Source organism: Agelaius phoeniceus, chromosome 13 (assembly GCF_051311805.1).
Source record: "Agelaius phoeniceus isolate bAgePho1 chromosome 13, bAgePho1.hap1, whole genome shotgun sequence".
NCBI lineage: Eukaryota > Metazoa > Chordata > Aves > Passeriformes > Icteridae > Agelaius > Agelaius phoeniceus.
This window is the reverse complement of record NC_135277.1, coordinates 7,263,900-7,280,004: the sequence shown is the minus strand read 5'-3', so window position 1 is coordinate 7,280,004 and position 16,105 is coordinate 7,263,900.

Sequence of the window (16,105 nt, the reverse complement as noted above, 5' to 3'; positions counted from 1 at the left end):
CAATGAGCTGACAGAGGAATTACTTGGTTTCATCCTTGAAATGGAGCCTTCACCATTATTAGAAATTGATGGTCAGTAGGGACCAGCACAGCCCCCAAAGCAGTGGCATGCCAGAAGGGAAGGCTGTATCCCTCACCGATAAAATAAATGGAGTGGGAATTTTGCAAAACAGAATGGGATTATCTGTTTATAATCCAGCCAAGACGAACACAGCCCCTCTCTGGCTTGTTAGGTTCCCTCCATGGATTGTGAACTCTGGGTCACAGTGGAAGTGGCAGTCCTGGTACTGCTGTGGCAGTGGCCAGGTAAGCTAGAACTTGTTCTGAGGGAGGCTCATTGTCACAGCTGACTTTTCCAGCACTGAGTATCAATATTTTTCTTGTGTCCTGAGGTTTGATGAGTTCCCAAGTCACAGTTATGAGGATGGCATTCAAATCATGTGAAATTCAGCAGCCTCCAGGCTCCATAAGCTCTGTGCATGTTGTCTTTCTCCATAGGGGTGGAAAAATATATTTTAAAGGCAACAAATAAAACTAATAGCTCCTCACATCCTTCTCATTCATCTCCTATCTTCCAAGACTCTACAATTTGCATGCTGCCACTAACTGGCAGTGTAGGAGACTTGATTTAATAGTGACAAAGCACTTGTCTCTCTGAGCATGGAGTCCTCCAGACGTGGCATCCCTGGATGGCACAGATACATGGTGAGGGCAAGACTTCAGACAGAAGATCCACTTCATGCCACCATTCCTCTTTCCCTGCTTCTGCAATCATCCCTAGCCACCTCTGCATTTCCTCTTCCCAAGGGGGAACAGCCTCCTGTCTCCTCAGCGTGAAAACCTTTGAGACAAAGAGAAGTTGCAGAAATAAAAATAATACAAACATAAAAATTTTCTCTCTAAAAACACCCAAATGACAATTTATAGCCAACTTTTATGATGGGAAATGAAAGCTCTTATTTGAATACCTTATGTTCACTGCCTTTGCTGGTTGCTGCTCCGTGGGGGAAGGTTTTGTTAAATTCAGAAATGATGAAGGCAGTGAAAATTAGAAGGTAGCAAGAGTCCTTCCTCCTCTCATCATTCCCATCCTGTTCCTACAGCCCACAAACTGGGATATGGCAATGCATTGTCCCAGCTGCATTAAATAGCTCTGGTGCCAGTCACTCACACTCCCAAGCAAACGTGCTCCTGGGCCACGCTGATGAATTGTCTCATGCAGAACTGACACATTTTAAGATCTAATTATGATGACACAGCTCTAAACAGTGTGGAGCAGACTCTCAGCCTTTGCTCATCAGTGCCCAACTGCTCTCACTGATTCCTTCTCTTGGAGCAGCAGGTTGTTAGCTGCAGGAACCGTCTGTTGTTTTCAGCCTGGGAACTAAAAAAACTCGAAGATGTTCAACCCAGGATTTGATTTCTGCCTGCCAGAAACTCAAATTTTGATGCCCAGAGCAGAGACCATGACATTCTGGGTGTTTGGGTTCCAGTTCCAGTTCCTTCCTTTCATGTCAGCTCATGGCCTGGAAGGTTACAATTCTGCCAGGGATCAGTGGCTTTTCAAATGGGATCAGGTAACTGCATGCAGACAAAACCAATCCCACATCCCTTTCTTCTGCTTTATACATAAATAGCCACTGTTCCATAAACCCTGCTGCCAGGAAGGCCTGCAGCAGTGCTCTCAGAAGGAAGCATAATCAGTTTGTCCTTTAGCAGGGGTGCCAAAGCATCTTGGATTCCTCCAGAGCTGCTGTTCCCTTTGAGCTGGCAGGATTAGGACGGTCTTGAAAAAGCAACAGTTCATCTATAGGATTTATAGGCCAAGAATAATAGGAAGTGTCTCCTTGCCAGGCTGCTCTAAGGAGTCTGCAGACATCAGCCTCCATCCAGGCTGGCTGGAAGCTTCTCCAAAATCAGCCTACACACCTTGGCAGAACGGCCTGTCACTGATCCCTAGGAAACAACCACCTTTGGGAGCTAAAAATAGATGCTATTTTTAAAAACAGCGAATTAATAACCCCTAAATTCCTGCATATTAAAACAATTAAGTCTCTACTTAACAGCTGCACTCAAATTGGCTTTTCCCCTTCATTTACCTGTTTCCACACACCTCCGTTCTGGCAGAGACTGGCACATCCATAGAATGTCTGCAAGTCAAGTGAGCTGTGAACCTTCTGGAGCCACAGGCAGAGAAACACAAAGGTTGTGTGCAGACACTTTGTGCCATCAGTTTGTTGCTCGCAGATGAGCGACCCCAGCTGGAACAAAATCATTCAGCATAACCAAGCACCCAGGAATAAATTGTTGGGTATTTCAGCACATCACATTCATGCCTCTTCCCCTTGTTAAATCTGTCTTTTTCCCATTGTCATGGGCAGCGCTGAGGTCTTTGTAACAGTTTAAAACACAACAGAATTTCATGCACTGAAAATCCGGAGGGGAAAGGCACGAATAAAACATAAAATTGTTCTCATGACAACACACTAGTATTGCCTGGCAATATGACTTTTTTTTTCTCTTTTTTTCTTTCACAGAAACCTTGTTCATTAAGTACTTCTCATACTTTTAGTAGAAGCATTCCTGGTTTTAGAAGCGTGGGACTAATTTACTTCTCTGCTACTTTCAGTTTAGCTTTCACAGTGTGGAAAAAGAATGGGACCTAAAAGTTAAGGACATTTCCACTGAAATCAATGTGTTTGCCCCAGTGAGAAATGACCTTGGATCAAGTCACAACCAATCTATTAATCATCACAAAAAGAACATTTTGGTGAGAAGCATCTCCATTAGGGTCATGCCAGCTTTCCCTTAAATGAAAAGATACCTGTGATATCATGAAAATTTGGATCTGGTCTGCAACAAAAAGCTCTTCCCATCCAGCTGCAGGAACACAGGTCAAATCTTTGGGACTTTATGACTTCACTGCAAAGTGTCACTTTACCTATTATGCATCTTCCCTTCCCTTGTGATTCTTTGAGGCCCCCCAGCTCCCAAGATGTCAGGTAGAACATCCTTATACTTGGCTGACATTTCTGAATTTGGTTGGAGATTAAAGGCTGGGGAGAAAAAAAAAAAAAAAAAGAGGAAAATAATTTCTTATTTGAAATTCAGCTATGGCACAATTACAGCCTGGGGTAAAAGCTCAGGTTGGTTTTATTTTATCTCAATGGCTTATTTCTTCTTTCAGCTGCCCTCCTGTCCTTGCACCTTTTCTATAGTTATATAGAAATCAAGAAGGCCTTGAATCTGCAGTCCCTCATTAAACAAGACTCAGAGGCCTTTCAGACCAAACACAGATGTCTCTTTATTTAAAAGCATCCATGTACAGTGGGGCCCAGTGACTTCAATCAGCACCATGGCACTACAATAAAGATCATAAATTAAAGAATATTTTTGAACCCGGCCTCGATTCCCTATGATAAAAAAGCACAAGTTTAAAAAGGTGAAGAAACACTCAGTGCACTCTGTTGCTATCATCAGACAATCCCTCCAGCTCAGCAGTCTTGGGTTTTATCACACACACACAGAGCTCACAAGATAGTAATCAATTTTTGCTAAAGCATTTAGTCAGAATGGGAACATCTGGAGTTGTGATTCAATTGTCCAGAACTTGCTGCCTGTTAATTAATATTCCTTCAAATGGCTCTTCTATCAAGGTGTCCCTCTAATTTCCAGCCATTCCCCTGTGGCTTGGAAATGCTACTGAGTTATTGCTCATCCCCCAGCCCAAGACTTGCATAGGAACAGGGGAAACAGATGAGATGGAGGACTTATGTTTCAGCATTGCCTCAGGCACATCCACCAGACTATGCATGAAAAATGTCACCTCACTCCAACAGCAACAAGGAAGAAAACACTTGGGGAAATGTTCCAGGAAATAAATTTGTATTGCCTCAATGGGACAAGTGCAAGGAGGATGGATTCACCATCGCCAGATCTCACCTCCAGTTCCAATATCTGTGTTTTATAACTCTAAAGAGACAAATCCTTCAATGGCCTTTGAGCCATGCCCTGGTGCAACTCAGAAATGCAGCTTTTGCCATCACTGGTCTAAGCTCTGTATCTCTGTCTATCTCACATGTGCAAATTCAGGCTTTTCAGGCATAAACTGACATAATTGTTCCACACTTGGGTGGTGGTTGCTGCTCCTTAATTCAGCCCTAAAATCCTGTCCAATAGAATTATTAGCATTTCACTCTCCCATCAAGTCTGTGCAGCCAGGGAATCCTTCAGCTGTCTGAAAAATGTCTTATTTCTATGAAATTTTGCTTTCTAGTTGCAGGGAAACAAACTAACTAGACTGGAGAGAATGCATAGACCCTACATCAAGCAGGATTGTGCTCATAAATATTGATAGATCATATGCTGAGTACTGGTAATGAGCAGCTGGATATCTTTACCTGAGAAACTCTTGGTACTCCTCAACTTTACCTGAGTTAGTTTGTTATTTTCTTGCCTTAATTTTGCCTCAAACAATCTCCACCTAGCAGGTCTGCATGCTGGTTTAGAGCCCAGTCCCATCTTCTCAAATCTGTCTGAGGGCATCTCCTTTGATGTCTTCATTGAGCTCTGCCCCAGAGAAGGGTAAGAAAAATCAAAATGCCTACACAGTCTGCAAGTCCAGCTCTGTCTATTTGGTTTCAAGTACGTTTCCAATCTCTTTAAGCTTCCAACAGGGAGAAAGGGATCTGATTCTATGCAATCTCATTCACACCTCTTCTCCTGCTGCTGAGGAGGCATGATGTTGACTTTTCAGCAAACAGAGCCTCATTCCTCAGGGTCTCTGCACTGCTTGCTTAGCTGAGCCCCATCAAATTATGCTCAAATCACACTAAGACAAGAGAAAAATCAGAATATGCCCTTTTCATACCTGGCTTTTGTATTTATTTGCCTCTAATAGAATTCATCATCTGGAGGAATTTCTGTTTTCACAGAGCTGCTTCTTTTTCCCCTCTGTGATTTGGGTCAAATCCTATCACCAAGCTCTGCTGAATTTGTTGCATTGCTTTCCCCAGCCTGGGGGGGACATGACAAGCAAACATTGCTGAGCTGTGCTCCAAATCCAAGCTAAGGACACCAAAAGGACTGCAGAAAAGAGCTGAGACATCCCAGCCCAGCTCCAGGGAATTTGATGAAGCAGGAATACAGCAAGTAAGGCCCAGACCTTGCAGGGGGAAGTAGTGAAGGAGCAGCCCCATCAAACTCCATATTTCCAGGCACTGACAGAGAAACTCTTCTGGATGTCCTGCTCTCCTTTTGAGGGATGTGCTGGAGCCATCAGTTTCTAAATCAGAGCAGACATCGGGCCAGAAAGAAATAGAGGATGACAACAGAAGGTCAAATGGACAGGGGAAGTAAAATCACAAGGAAATAAAGAGAAATGAGGCTTTTTATTGGACCTGTTCTGATGATGCACAGGTAGGAACATAACAAGAGCTGCTCTGACATGTAATTCAGGCTGTCTGTTGTTTAGAAATGGTTGTTTCTCCAAAAAGAAAGCCTGCTGTCCTCATTTCTGGCTGTGGAAAAGAAAGTGGCCAGAACACATCACCTACATGGGCCAAGAGGTTGGAACTTTGAAACAAAAGGAGGAACAGCTCAGGTCACCTCATGGAACACACTTGTGGGTAACTGCACATTTCACCATGAACTTCTACCCCCCTTGTTCATTCAAAGAAACTACAGCTTTAAATAAGCATGGAAAGTGAATCCCCAAGGATACATCAGAGAGCAAATGGGAAGGAAACAGTTCCTTGTAGCAAGGATACCACCTTCACTTTCACCTCAGCTCATTCCCTTTCTCCTTCCTCCCCAAGGTCTTTTTTTGTACCCTCAGCCCCTGTCACATCCACCACCAGCTCCCAGAGGGTCTCTCTGCTCCCTGGGGCTCCCCAGCTCAGGAAGCCCCTGTGCTTTTTGTGAGAGCATTCCTCCATGGATTGTGCTGCACCCCTTGGCAGCTGAGGGCTGGTGTGGGTTACAGTGCCTTTAAATCTCCCCTGGCATTTAAACCCATTTGAAAGCTCCCTGGGGTGTTGAAATGGCTCCTGCAGCCTGTGCAGAATGCACACACCTTGGGGCATATGGCCCATGTGCTGACCAACACTGTGGATAATGGCAGGAAGGATGCTCCACAGCACACAGGAGCCAGGCTGCAGCTCCAGTCAGGAGATCATGCAGCATTTTTAATGTGTAACATAAAAATAAAGATATAATGGGTTTCTGTTTTCAAACAAGCTTCCAGCTGTGCCACCTGGAAGTCAAGGAGATGTGGGAGGACACAAACCAAGCCATTAGGTTATAAAAACTTCTGGAGAAAGCCAGATAGCATTGATAACATAGGTCTCTGTTCTTCAAGGTGATGCTTCTGAGGACATCCTCCAATCTATGGGAACACTCAGGGTTTATTCCTCTGAATTGCTACATTTAGTGAGTTTTCCTGCTCTTGGAGTGGGCTCAACACATTGCCTTTTGGTAGGGAATAACAATTCCTGAAGGCAAACCATCAAGTGCACCTCACACCTCAGCCCTGTGAGGCTGTATTTATTTTCTGTATCAGTCCTGGAGCTGAGACTCACAGGTATCCTGCTCTTACCCCTCCCAGCAGAGCAGATTTGCATCTCACAGGAGGGATACCCGACTTGTGGGTTGATTTGTAGCTGGAATTTTGTGGTGTGTAGTGAAGAGAGACCAGTGGAAGACACTTGGCCAAGTAATTTGCACAAACCAGCCCACAGATAGTCTTCTCCCTTTCACAGCCCCTAATGAGCCCTTTGCTCCTTATCAGAACAGCAGGGGAACAGACATCCCTCCAGCACATAACCAGCCCCTCTCTGAGGACCAGGAGATGAAACCATCGGCAAGGAGTTACAAACATGGAGTATTTCTGAACTCATTTGTCTGTGATAGGATTCAGGCCTTATTCCAACCTGTAAATGGGATGTGCTTCACTAGTTTTAAATCACTCAGCAGGTGATAAGTGGTTAATGCCTGGAGCCCTGACGTGCCTTCAAAACATAATTGCTTATTAAAATAAAACAATAATTAAGTGGGAGACACAGAACCTTGTGACTTCTGAAAACTGGATCGTTTTCTATAATGAATCTCTGAGGCTGGGAGCAGAAAAGGGAGAAGGGCTAAGTCAGAGACCTGAGGGCATACACTGTTTTGAGGAAGGGAAGAAGTGAGAGGGCTTGAAAGAACCATGGAAAGGATGCTCCAGGTGCCAGCACAGCAAAGGTGCAGCTGCATTTGATGAGCAGGGAATGACATTTAGGTTTCTGTTGGGGGCAGAAAAACTTCATGCTCAAAAGGTCTGAAATCCAGAAAACTGTGGCTCATTTTCAAGCTGTTGGAGGAAGAGGAAGGAATTTGCTTGGTGACAACTCCTGCCTTGTCATGTGGCAATGGCCTTGATAATATGGATGGAAGGTCATAGCTTCTCAGTTCCCTGCAGTTAAACTGTCCCAATCACCATCTCCTAGATCAGGCTCTGCTGGAGTCAGCATATAAAACAAATTTCTCACCTTCCTAGCACCATCCACCAGTGACTGGTCATGTCTGTGTGGAGATCTGTAGGCCAGAAACTCAAACAGCACATCCCTCACAGAGTTTTTGACATCTGGGGTGCAGGAGATAGTTTCTGTTCTTGTATTCCCCCTTCCTTCTCTCCTTGCAAGTACAGAGACCAGAAATCTCCATCTCTTTCAGGCAAGATCTGACAAACATTGCCCACCCCAAGAGCTTTGATTAGTCAGAGTAAAAACCACTGCATTAACTGTTCAGTAAGTAAATACCTGATTGTTTTCATCCTTTTCACACCACAGTATGAGCTGCATAGTTTTAATCATGCCTTTGGGTTTAATCCTGATTATTTCCTTGCAAACTGCAAGAACATATCATTACTTACAGTGCCATTCTAGGCTTGAGTCAGTCCTTCAGGTCAGCAGGTGATGAGGGAATCATCATGTGGTAGCAGCTCTCTGTGCCCCTGCTTCTCAAATGGTGGCAAACTCCTGCAAGCCCTGACTGGAGAATTAATGAGAAAGCATCTGTGTAGTAATTTAGGTCCTAAATTTTCAACCCTTCCAGCTTTGCATGCTCTTTGCAGATATAATCCCACAGGAGAGGAGCAGGGCTAGACAAAGTGTTGCCATATAACCCTCCAAACACATAATTTGTTGTACAAGTGCACCAGGTAACAGGGAATTGGTGACACATGTAGGGCTGTCCCCTACACCAGGCAGAGTATCAGGCTCAGTTTGCCTGGAGTGTAGCAGCTTGAAAATATTTTATCTTGATGCAGCTCCAGGTGCCAGGTTACAAAACTACCCAGTGTTAATTAGCCCTTCATTAACAAGCTCAGTAGAGAGGCAAGGCTGGAACTGCGAATGAAGAAGTTGTCTCCAGAGTGAACTTCTTACCCTCTCCTTCCAGGCCAGGGTGAAGAGAAAACCAGACTCCAGTGTCTGCCCTCCAGCTGTCCCCAGAGCTCCCCATACTGGCAGGAGATGCCAGACAATTTTGGCTTCCAGACATTTCCACATTACAAATGAGTGCCAGCACTTCAAGCGATCTCCGGCCTCGGCAAGCAGGAAGGAGGCAGCACGCAGCTATTTTTAACCTGGGCTCATTTCTTAGGGAAGAAATCATTCACAACCTGTAGGCATGCAGTGCATTGCATGCAAGGCAGGCTGGGCTGCAAGCACTCATTCCTGGAGCTGCCAGCTCCCTCTCTCTGCACTGGGCAGTGGGGGCTTGTGATGGTGATCACGGGGGTCTCGGGTTGAGGGAAGAGATGAGGATCTGACTCCATGTTTCAGAAGGCTTGATTTATTATTTTATGATATATATTACATTAAAAACCATACTAAAAGAATAGAAGAAAGGATTTCATCAGAAGGCTGGCTAAGAATAGAATAGGAAAGAATGATAACAAAGGTTTGTGGCTCGGACAGAGTCCGAGCCAGCTGGGCTGTGATTCGCCATTAATTAGAAACAACTAACATGGGCTAATCAAAGATTTACCTGTTGCATTCTACAGCAGCAGATAATCAATGTTTACATTTTGTTCCTTTCAGCTTCTCAGGAGAAAAAATCTTAAGGAAAGGATTTTTCATAAAAGATGTCTGCAGCAAGGGCTCTTGGCTCTGTCCTACAAAAGATCACAGGGAAACACTGAAGGTGTGAGTTTACCTGCTCTGTGCCCACCTCTGCAGTGGTAGGAGGGGAAGCAGGGGCTTCAAGCCACATCAGAATTTTGGCATTAGCTGCCCATCTCTCATTTCATCCTCACTCATGCTCAGAGCCCATCCTTGTTGGAGCTCCTGCTCCTGCTCCCTTCAGCCATACCATGAACACACAGAGTCCTGCACGTCCTGGGGAGGTTCTCTTCTGACACACAGACCTAGCTTAGCCTAAGGCAATTCATGAGTCTCTCCAGTCTTCTCTACATGGGGAAAGTGCAGGTTTCCTGAACTTGAAGCTGTTCTCTTGCAGCCCTGTCACTTCTCCTAACACTTACATCCTTTGCCATAATCAGTGGTCAAATGCTTCTGGCCCAGCAAGGCACAGATCCCTCTGAACTGCAGTCCTGATAATTGGGTTTGGCAGGCAATATTTGGCCCTGAGACCTTTCTCATCTCTTTGATTTCACTTTTACGTGCTCAAGGATTTCAGCTCTGAAGGTAAAAAAGACTGTTATGATCTTCTAATCTGACCTCCCACTTAGCTCTGGGTGTAAAAATTCACCTGGTGGTCCTATACTGAGCTCAGGAACTTGTAGTTAAGCTGGAATGTCACTTTCAGAAAAGTGATATGAACTTGATATATTGGATTTAAGTAACAGAGAGCTTGCCTCATCCCTCAGGCAACTGCTCCAGGGGTTCATCATCCCATTGTTAAAAACATCTAGCTCATTTTACAATTGGAAATCAATGTTAGACAAACAGAGACATTGGATCTTGTTACATCACTTTCACCACTAGTCTAAAAAGCCTCTAACACTTAGTATTGTTGTGGTTTTCCCCCCTCAAATTGGGAACAAGCTGTTCCTAGAATCTGCAGTGTGCCAGCTTCAGAGCAGAGTACACGTAACAGATACACAGCAGCTTTAAAATACATCAGCAGCAGTCTCAGCCTCAGCAGTTTGGCTTTCCAGTGTTTTTCTGCTTGGAGAGCCCCACTCCCATGCCTGTCCCTATGATCAGAGGGCTTCTTTCATGCCCTCACATCTCAGCCAACTCAGAGGTGCTACATTCCCCTCACCTCCTCCTAAAAACTCCTTTTCTCACATTAAACATGAGGGCCAGGTTAACAAATGTGCTTTTGGGTTGTATGAGCTTAACCCTCCTGCTGTGTTTCAGCCTCCAAAAAGCTTGCAACATACGGTTCAGTTTAGCTGTTTAAAATTAGGCTGTGAATCTCCAGGCCCCTTGGGATGGGTGCATGCTTTGGGGAGAAGAGGAAAAAAGAGAAAGAGACAAAGCTCAGAAGTCGGCCAAAATACTCAGGCTCTGAGCTTGGCTCACAAACAACTGCAGACCAAGTTTTCAATCCACTGCCTGAGGACTCCAGGGATCCACAGACTACTTCTAAGGGCTCTCAACAGGTAGTTATGAGAGCAACAAAGCCATAAATTCTTGCAAGAAAATTCGTCATGCCACTCAAAAACTTTTGGGGCCCATGTAGCAAGTGGGGATGAAAGCTACTGATTACAGGGTAAGGGTGTAACAAGCTGAAGAGGAGCTTGGGCTCCTTTTCCTCCATGACAAAGAGCATCACTCCTCAGTTAAGAAAGCACAGGCACTCCAGCCATCCCCAGAAAGCAATTGGAAAACTAAATGTGTCTCACCAGAATGCAGCCCTTGCTAGTTGCTCACACCAGAACTACAGTCCTCACATGCAACTCCCCCCAGGAATAGCACGAAAGAGAAAGAAAACCATCACAGGCAATACAGAGGAAGTTATTTGAAGGGGATCAAAGACAGCAACACATCTTAAAGTGAGATAGAGTTTGGGGGGAAATCTACCCCAAAACCCAATCAAAAAAACCCATCTGTTTACCTCAGCAACTTTAAACCACAGAGCCTCCTGCACAGGACTTTTCAGTGAGCAGAGGAGGATGAGGGGAGGGATGGAGTGGTCCCAGCAGCTGGGCCACTTTGCTGGTGTGCCAGTCCCTGCCCTCAGCTGAGCAGCTGTGTGTCCTCTCCTGGGCAGCTGCCCCTTCTCCCCAGATTTATTCAATGAGCTCTTTCCTTCAGTAACCAGAAATACACCACATGTTGAACTTGCCCTTCTGTGGAAGGAGAGAGTGCAGGTAGGAGGGATTACAAGAATATCAATAAATGGTGCACCAAAACAATCAGAATAAAAACAGATCTGTATCATAAGGTCTTAAAACCTCTCCTTTTTCTCTTCAGATACTGTGATGTGTGCACACATAGATCTTTCCCATGGCTGTGAGTCCCACGCTGCCAGAGCCTGAAACCTCTTTTCCTGTAAAGAAATATGAGAATATGAAGCAAGTCCTTTTTTTTTTTTTGGAGAAATAGGACAGAACAATCTTCCTATGATTCCCTAAAGCACGACTTCTATGATCCCCCCATCTGCTTTCCCACTGGATGGCACGTATTTACAAAGCACCCCTTGGAGGCAAGAGAAAAGGAGGAGAGAAAGAAAATTGCCATGAAAAAATCCAAAGTGATGGGAAGATCTTAGGGAAGCTGCTGTAATGTATAATCAGCCCATTTAATACAGAACACTAATGCACAGCTGCTGAAAAACTTGCCCAGTATGCTTCTGCAACAGCAAAAAAGGCCTCTGAGGTCATCCTGGTGCCTACATTATGCTACAAAGAAATTGTCTAATTGCAGGAACTTGTGTAGTCTTCAGTGTTAACCTTTGTCTCCACAGCCAGCCAAGCTACACAGATCTCTTGTTTAGAAAGCCTCAAACCAGACAACCAAAAGAAAATGGATTAATAAATCCAACATGAAAAGTCTGTTACTGTTGATCCTAGATTTATATTGGGAATAATCTGTTTTTTCCCCTGAGCAGAGTATACTAGGCTAATGACACAGAGCAGGACTCACCTTTAGACTCAGAATGCTTCAAGCTCCTTTTCCCATCTAATTTGTCTGTCTCTGCCATGAAGAAGTCTCAGGCTCATTGTGTAGGGGCTGAACCTGTAAATTCCCTTGGCCAGTGTGTTTCCGTGGCTTTAATGCCTCATGTTCTCAGACTAGAAGGACCTTAATCCTGCAGGTGAAACATGAGAAACTTCAAGGAGGGATGAGGACAAGGCAGAAAAGAGTGAGAAAAGCCCAAGAAAGTACTGGAGTATTTGGGCAGAGCATGCACACAAGAGCCCAGGGCTTTAAGGCACCATTTAATCCTTCTATGCAGGGCACTGGATGGTGGTTTAGGAAATGGAATGGAAACTATTAGTAAAGCAGCCCAGGGTCTCTGGAGAAGCCATAAAGCTTGCAAAGTAACTTGGAGAGATGGCTAAGGAGAGCACTGAGCAGGAGTTACTCCTTTTTTCTAAAACATCATCACCACAAGCTGAAATGAAGTGACTTGTGACTCAGAAGTCCAGGAGGTACCTGAAAACCTGAGGTTATGTGCAAATGAGCTCCAGCTAACAGCCAGATCCCAGAGGAAAAAGCAGTGAGAGAGCTGTAATTTCAGTTCTTGGGCACCTACATGAGAATTTCAGTTCTCAGGGCTTTCACTTTGCAAAGTCTGCATCTCTGAAAACGGTGTCTGAAACAGGCTTCAACGCTCGCTCGTAACTTCCACAACCTGCCTGGCACCCCCCCAGCCCCACAAACCCTCGCTGCTTCTCTGAAAATTTGGCTCAGAAAACACAAATCCCAGCTTCAGGCCAAGTGAACACTTTGTGAGCCATTCTGTGAGTCTGGCCTGAGTTCAGCGTGCAGATGATGTGTTTTCTGTGGGAAGAGGCTAAGCCAGACTCATCCACACAAAGTGCAGGCTGGTTGAAGGTAAAGCTGGAACAGCCTGTCAGTGCCCAAAGGCATGAGAAGTTTGGGACTGCTCAGGAAATGTTGTCACTGGCTGCTGACAATCTTTAAAAGCAATCACCTCTGCACGGAAGGTAAAGCTTGAAATTTTAGTTACAAGCATACTAAATAAATTTAAAGCATTAAATAATCTTATGTGTGTCAGGTAGTATTGTAAAGCAGTCTTACAAAAATACCAAATTTCGTAGTAACCTTCCATAAGCCTCTGCAAGAGAACAAAAATGCAGATTGTTAATCAGAAAAGGACAAACAGCTATGTCTGAGCAGCCACCAGTCTGTCCACAAAGCCTTTGCCAATTAAAAGCAAGATGGTCATGTCAAGGATAAAGCAGAGGTTTCCATGGTGTTTGATCTTGTCTAATTAGCAACTGCTAAGAACCAGTGGGCATTTTGATTTGGAGGAGTTTGGAAAGCTGTACACAAACAAAACCATATTAGAAATTGAAATTATTCCAAGAGATCATGCAATAGAAGCACATAATTACATTAATAGCTCAATCTGGAAGAGCCTAACTCTTCCCTGCTGGAATTAGGTATCAACCCATGGAACATATTCAGTTGCATTGGGGCAGTTAAAGTGTGACACTTTAAAATGAGGGGAGTTTAAATCATAAATCTACTAAATCATTCCTGTTGTCTGTTTTGTGGTCTTATGTTTGGGTTGAGGTCACCAGAACAGTTCTGACTTTTATTTTTTTGCTGAAGCTGCTCCCTCTAACACACCCAACCCCTTGGCTCATTCAGTCCCTGCTGAGCACTGTGGGGCTCTTTCTTTTTGATGCCTGCCTGTAACAGCCATTGATAGAAAGACTGTTATTTATTTTTACTTCTACTTCTATATCTGATTTGTTGTTCTCTGGTTGAATATTTACTTTGTGTTTGTGATCCCAGGTTTTAGTTTGACCCCTTAGAGTCTGCAATCTTTTCTTGCACTCCAGTATTAGCCCAGCCTGGGTTTGTCCCCCAAGCTCTGGACTGACTGCAGGCAGTTTGGTGAGGCCATAGGTGGTTGTGCCACTACAAGGCTCACACTTGCAGTTATTTTCCTAGCTACAAGAGGGTGACATTGTCACACACAGCTCGGCATTAATGACACTTTGCCAGAAGAGGACACGTCCCCTAGCTCAATTTTCTCATGGTACTTAGGAACTTGGAAGTTTCAGAAGGAAGGTTCTCTGTTGTACCAGCACTTCTAAAATTCACCTCCTTCTTTTTGACCATTGTGGCAATGGTTTTATTTCAAATTCCAGTAACTTGTGGGATAATTCAATCTGTTAGTTTTCCTTTTGAAATACAGCTACATCCACAAACTAAGTATGTTATGCCTGGGCACTTTACTCTTATTTCTGGCAGCAGCTATCAATTTTGTCCTGATAGATTTTTGGCTCCGTTGTACAACAAAAAAAAAAGTCAAGAGAAAAGCATCTTTAATTCTTCACCTCTATGAATCAAAACATTCTCATTCAAATGTCACAGCAAAAGCCCCAAAACCAGAAGAACAAGGATCATTTTACAGATAATGGTAGGTGAAGAAGCTGAAAACAGGATTTTGTGGAACCACTTTAGAGAGGATATGAAATTTCCATGGGGAATTTATTAAAGCCAACAATGCAGCTATTCTGTAGCTTTTTGAGGCAAACAGAGGATCAGGTCTTCAGTCTCCTTCAAGCTTGTTTCCTCACTTGAAATTGTACTTGTTATCCACAAAACTGGCCACAATTACTGTGCCAGAACAGGTTGGGCCGTGACTGACTAGATCTCTGTACACTCAGCCTTAGGGAAACCAAATGCAAATGCAGACTGATTCATTTTGCACATGAAAATTGGAGTTTTCTACCAAAAATTGGGATTCTTACTGCCTCTCCCACTAAGTTAGCCAGTTTGGAGTGTGAAGTGAGGATCAAAAAATGGATCATCTATGGCTGCTTCTTCCTTCTTCTTTATTGTCTTTCTTGTACTTCAATCTGGACATAAGAAAATGTTACTGCTCAGTAATTCATGACAACTTTAATTACGTCTGCAGAAAGATGCTGCAATTATCTGAGTTTGATTTCTCCTCCATTCCTTTCTTTGGTCCCTTTATTTTTGTCTTTATCTTCTCTTGTTTTCACCCACATTTCACCTGTTTCCTCCTTTCTGTGCCTGTTCCCTGGAGTGGAAAGGGCAGATTTGAAGCAGAGAGCATCAGTGTCCCTGCAAGCACAGCCTGAGCCACCCAGCCATGCTCACAGTTTGTCTCTGACTCCTTTCCAGCCAAGCCTGCAGCAGTTGTCCCACCCTTCCCCTTGGAACCCACTCACACATCTCAGGCAGCAAGCTCTAGGTGTGCTGTTGGGATGCCATTTCTCAGAACTATTATATATTTTCTTGCTGTAGTTGAAATCCTGATTCAAATCCACCACAATTTCCAATTTTATAAAAATAGCTGTTATTACTTTCTCCCAGTAGCACATAATTTATCTTTGAATCCTTCTGCAACAAGTTTCTGTGTGAGTATGGATTTCACTTATTTTTAAAAGTGTTTTTTGTATTTGTTTTATCTAAATCAGCTAACAGTGAGCTGTGGAGCAGTGAGCTGTCATATACAGCATTGATGTTTATTCCTTCATTTTCTCCATATTCATTCAGGTGTAACACAAGAGGCAAACAGATTCCTCCATCGCTTTTCGTTCCTTGTGCTAATATTTCTCCACTGTGTTTTTTATTAGAATTTATGGTAATAATTTTTTTTTAAAAGCTTTTTCATGATAGCAGTGGTCTGTCTTCATCTTCCCAGATCAGATATGTTCATCCTAGCACAGCCAAGTCGTGGTGGAGCCCACTGACCGTTAAAGCACCAATTCATATTTATTAGCTTGAAATGTCCAGCCATGCCCCAGGAGCTGGGGCAGGAGTGGGACCCTGCTGTGCTGAGCCCTGTGTGCTAACACAAGCCCAAGGGCAGGACACAGGGCTCCAGACCCTGCTCAGGCCCTGCCACAATTTCAAAGTGTTAAAGGCCTGATATAATTTGTGAACTCACCTCAGTTTATATGAGCACTGAGAGAGTTAAAGCCA